The sequence below is a fragment of the Lupinus angustifolius genome, chromosome LG09, assembly GCF_001865875.1.
Source record: "Lupinus angustifolius cultivar Tanjil chromosome LG09, LupAngTanjil_v1.0, whole genome shotgun sequence".
Lineage (NCBI taxonomy): Eukaryota > Viridiplantae > Streptophyta > Magnoliopsida > Fabales > Fabaceae > Lupinus > Lupinus angustifolius.
Window position 1 is genome coordinate 17,034,164 of NC_032017.1, and position 5,926 is coordinate 17,040,089.

Sequence of the window (5,926 nt, forward strand, 5' to 3'; positions counted from 1 at the left end):
GTAATCTATAATAATGTTAAAAGCAAAAAGAAAGGAAGAATTAGGAGGGATGATGTCTTCTCACATGTTCATAATCAATCACAATAAAATAAAAATAAATAAAATTATAAATGTTTACTTTTTTTAATTGACATGACATATTGTAATTGATTTGAAATAAATTTTGGGATATACATAGGACAACGAATTCTTGTCTAATTAGGAGACAAAAAAGCTGCTAGTGGGTACCCACAACAATAGTATGGCACATAGGCTGTCTCCTCCAATTAAATGTCAAAGGCCAAAAGACCAAACTTTCTTGTTGTAATCCACTTTCTCTATTATATCTATATATCATTATCTATATTCTATATCAATTAACAACATGATAATGCTATATTTTGGTGATGTTGGTCGAGTCAAGCCATTTTTGGGTCTCTATTGGACCTAGTCTTAATTTGTAATTGATTGGATCCAACCTGTCCTTCAAATCTATGACATTGTTGTGCTGCACTCAACTGCTAACCAAATTAACCTTGGAATCTCAGAAATAAAATAAAATAAAAACAAAAGGATGCATGAAAAACAAAGAGAAGCTTGAGACAACACTTATATTGCTTAATAGGTTCTCAATTGATAATTCTTAATAGACAGGCAAATCATGCAAAATGGATTTTTATTATTTACTTGTCATGTTTCTCTCTTTTAATAAAGGAAAACATCTTCTATCTCACTAAATAATCATTGTATTTGTTATGAGTTATGACTGGTTAAATTTTTTATTTAAGTTAAAATTTTAATTATTAAATATTTTTTTAACTAATCACAACTCATAACATATAGAATGATACTATTTGTGGGACAATTCTCCCTCTATCCAAAACACCCAACAAAGGTAAAAATAAAAGAGTTCTTTATCTCATTGATATGACCACTAAGAGAAAAGGAACATAAATTCTGCATCTTCTCTTGGTCATGGTGATGGACTGATGGTCCAATTCTTCTGCTATTCTACTCTTTTTGTCATAGTTTTGTTGATTTGGATACCCTTTTCATAGCACCTCAACCATGAGCCATCTCCCATCTTATTCTATCAAAAGGTCAAAAGTAAAACATATCTGCATTTACATCTAATGATAAAGAGTAACTACGAAGATTAAGGTAGTGTTTTGCATTCATCAGGACAACAAAATGGAATCGAAAACAACTGATTTGGATTTTCTAATTTTGGAGGTTGACCATGACTCTATGATTCTTCAATAGTAATATAGTATATAAGATTGGTATTCATCAATTTATCTTAAAATTGATTGATAGAAAGTGACCAACATTGAAAGATAAAATCTGAACAATAAGGCCTAGTATGATTTAATTATAGATATCTGAATTTTTTAAATAGAATATCAGATGTTTCATTCATATAGCGTATATGAAAAATGTTTTGTTAATAGAGGAAAAATGTACTTTAAAAATATCTATATCTCAAATAAAATTACCTTTCGGCTATTATTAAATAGGAAATTCTAAAGTAACTCATCTCTTCATTTTATATTTTATTTTCTTCATAAAATGAACTAAATATATATAGAATAGAACTGTGTTTTATCTCACTCTAATATGTAGCAAATTTTGCCTAAAAGTTATATGGTAGCCAACTCCATATAATATTTCTTTTGACTTGTTGAAAAATATATATTTAAGTTTAAAATTTAATAATAAAATATTATTTTAATCAATCAGAGAAATTGACACATGAAATGACACATTTTTTGGGATAGAAGATGTGTTCACGACCAAGGGAAAAACAGGGGTGCATAAAATATTCTTATAGAACTCATAATCAGTACAAGTCCATCTCAAGTTCCAACTCTCATATGAACATAGTTCTGAAGTTCTCTGCTTAATTTTACAACTTTGTCCTAAACCACAATACAACATATAAAGAATGTCTCAGAACAACCTTTTTCTTTTGATTTTTTTAATGGATCAGCATTTTTTATCATTGTTTGAAAAAAAGTATGTTAAATATTCAAATGGACATGTTACTGAAATATTGCACATTTTGAGCCAACAGCACAAGGCAGTGCCATAATTCAGAACTGAGAAGCTAAAGCTAACTTAACAAAACAACATGTGGCATGTGAGAAAGAGCAATTTGAATGTGAAGTCGAGGACCCAAAACCAAAAGTTCCTCAACTAGCTTCTGTCCCTAGGCTTCTAATGAATCTCTCCCTCTCATTTTTTGGGGGAAAAAGTAACAAGTTGTAATAAATATTTTATTTGAATATAAGAATTTGAGGGACTCAACAGATCTGAAATGGTTTCACGTGCTGGGAGCAGGTCCAAACATATTATGTGGTGAGCCTACGCATAGAATCAAGGCAGGTTGTAACATCATATGAAAATTTGTATAGAGATCTGTCTTATTTAAAGATAAATACACTTATGTTTTTTTGTGTTATTATTTATAATTAAATTTTATTTAGAATTAAATTTTTAATATATTATCAAAATTTTATTGGTTATCCGTAGATATGTCTTTACACAATTATTTCTCTTATTATATTCCTTCAACCCAATGGAGTTATTGTTCTAATCTTTTTTTAGAATGTGTATTAGTTGGGTTGGGTTATGACAGATTACCAACTTAAGGCATGCTTCATATTTCTTTATGTACTTTTACTTAGATATTAGATACTAACAAGATTCTTACGAGGATAACTAGTTTTTTACTCACAATCTATTATCATGGTATTCCTTATCGTTGGTTATTCTCTTACTTTCCTAAACATTTTTCAATCCTCTTGGAATATGAAGGTAAGCATATGTAGATATAGAAAGTAATTCAAGTAAGAATAATTCAGAAATTTGGATTATACAAATATACATAAATTGTTAAGATTAAAATTTAATTAATGATCACATCATTACTTAAAATCATATGTATTTATCTTTTAATATTAGCTGTTCAAATATGATAATAATTTATATTAATTATTCTCATTTTTCTACGATAACAAATATTCTCCTTTCTTTCATCCCTTTATATATATTAACTTACAAGGTCTATCCTACTCCTACTTTACAAAGTTAGTAGAAATTAAACAACCAAATGAGCATTTTGCTGTCAGGAAAACCTAAATGGACCATAAGACAGTATATATACAACAACAGACTAATAAATTAGTGACTTATATATTGTGTAAGTTACATCGCAGTCCCATTTAGTCTTTCATAGACCCGTCTAATTATTAAAATTGTTGTTATCAATTGTGCTCCAAATATTGGTATTGAGCTAATACTTATCAAGCTGAACTGAACTGAGCTCTAGATCAATTTGATCTGGCTCATTTCCAGCCGTAATTTAGAGTATGGAGACTCCATAAATTATATTTTATACCCAAAACTTAACTCATTGGGTCTTGGTCTACCAATATTTATTGGAGGATTAACATGGTTACCAAGCCTTAAAATGTTTGAATCGCAACCTTTAGACCCAAAATACCAGCTTACACTCTTAGTCAACCAAGCATTATTAGAGGAGTTGGCATGGTCTAAAGTTTCCATTGGAACCTTTAGACCCAAAAGTCAGCTTATTATATCTTAGTCCATTAAGCTTTATCGAAGTTGGCATGGTCAGAAGTATGGGGCCTTAACATGCTTGGATTGGAACCTTTGTACCCAAAAATTGGATAATAGGGTTTTCAATTACCAAATTTTATTGGATGAGTTGAGTTGGCATGGACCCAAGTATGGAGCCTTAAAATGCTGGGAGCTTACTTTAATCACATCCTATTTTTCATTTGGTACTACCCATCCCTAATTTTTTATTATAATTTCAGAACAATTTTTATTCGGCATACAGAGACATTTCGGAAACCTTTTCATTTGGCTTACAGAAATATAATTTCACCTGCATATATTTATTCAAAATTTGGCTAATGTTTAGCCCATTTTCTAGCACTTCAATTTCGGTGCATTCCTCCAAAATGTATGGTACTATTGAAAATGAGTTGAACTAAGTTACTCCAGGGTTTAGCTCAATTCAATTTAATAAGGATTTGTTCGGCTTAAAAATCGACTCGAATTTAAAACGAGCTATTTTTTAGTTTGAATTTAGTTCGATTAAAGTTCACGAACTGTGTTCAATTCTATGTTGACGTGATTGATGGTAACCTCACAATCTAATATCACCAATTCTATGATGCCGAACACGATTGTCGAGTACTGATGGTAATTTGGAAGAACGTCTTTAACCAAAGATATTGTATATGTTGAATCGTTATAATATACTGTATTTCTAATCTATATAACTGTTCCTACCCGACGAACTGAAGGGTCCCAAGCATGGTCGCTGGGGTGGGCCCACTCACTGGGACCACCAGAGTTGACCCAAGGGAAAGCATGCTTTCCGTACTCCATCAACCTACCTGCCAGCACAACAGACAAATTACAAAACGGGCACCCAACCAACCGCAGGCTAGAGGACAAGAGTGGCACAACGTACGGTCCTGGCAGACCGCCTGACACGGGAAAGCAACTCCCGACAACACCTTTGGTCGGCCATGCGTTGCACCACCAGCCAAGAGCTCAATGTCAACTCTCCCTTCTATAAATAAGGATCCCCACCAACAGGAGGTATCTCAACCTTTAGACTCTCTAATATTACTCTTCCTATTTGCCATTATTACTCTCTCTAGTTCATACACTGACTTGATCGTCGGAGAACCTTTTCAGGTACCTCCACCAGCGGGTCTAACTCTCTTGCTTCCTCCCATCGCCTTGACGACTACCTTCCACCCCTTCATCAACATCTGATCCATCATAGTCCGTATCTTTGTGTTATAGTAAAGAACATTGGCGCCGTCTGTGGGAACTACTCACACAATGGTAACCACCAGAAACCGAGCTCTATCAACCAGCCAAGTCGACCCTGCACCAAGTACCCTTCCCCCACCGAGACAACCATCCCACCAAGCTAGCCGAAGCCATCATACCACTCCAGAACAGCAGCCAACCACCCAACAACTTCTCCAGATGCTGGAACGCCAAGAGCGGCTCATCCAGCAGCAGGCCGACGTAATACAGGAACTCCGCCACTCCAAAATCAACCCTGAGGATCATTCTGAACGCCCTCTTCACGAAAGTAACCGTGAAGAGTCAGCAAACGAATCCCACCCACCATCCCAACCAACCCCACACCACTCTTGTGGTGCTAGGCATCCCTTTACACCTACTATCATGGCTTATCCATTACCCTCCCATTTCCACCGCCCAACAAACATGGACCAATATGATGGGACGGCGGACCCACAAGACCACCTCGACGCCTTCGAGGCTTCTATGTTATTCCATGGAGTGTCTGACCCCATCATGTGCAGGGCTTTCCCCCTGACTCTTAAAAAAGCGGCCCTTCAATGGTTCACCCGCTAAATCCAAATACTCCACCTATACCCCCCTGAACGCCAGCCGTTCCCGAATCTTGCAAGAGGTTCTCTCCACTCACCTCGTCCAACTCCCACGCCCCCGCCCTACCAAGCCCGGCCCGCAAGACTGATCCAAATATTGTGACTACCACAGTATGTTCGGCCACTTAACCAATGACTGCACTCAGCTCCGGGATACCATCGAAGACCTCATACAGGCGGGTCATCTGCTGCGATTCATCGCAGGATTAGAATAGCGCCGACGGTCACCACAACCTTGTCGCCCAGAAAGCCCAAGAAGACGGTCCCCCCCCTACAATTTCAACAACGGCGACCTACTCCACGTCCTCAGACGGATAGGCACCGAGCAGACAATCGGCGATCGCGGAGCCCAGTCGATATCAACACCATCTCCGGAGGTTTTGCCGCCGGAGGGACCTCGAGGACCGCCCAAAAAAGATATGTCCGGGAGGTAATGCACGTCGCTGCCAGAGGCTCCCAGCAGAGACAACATTACAGAT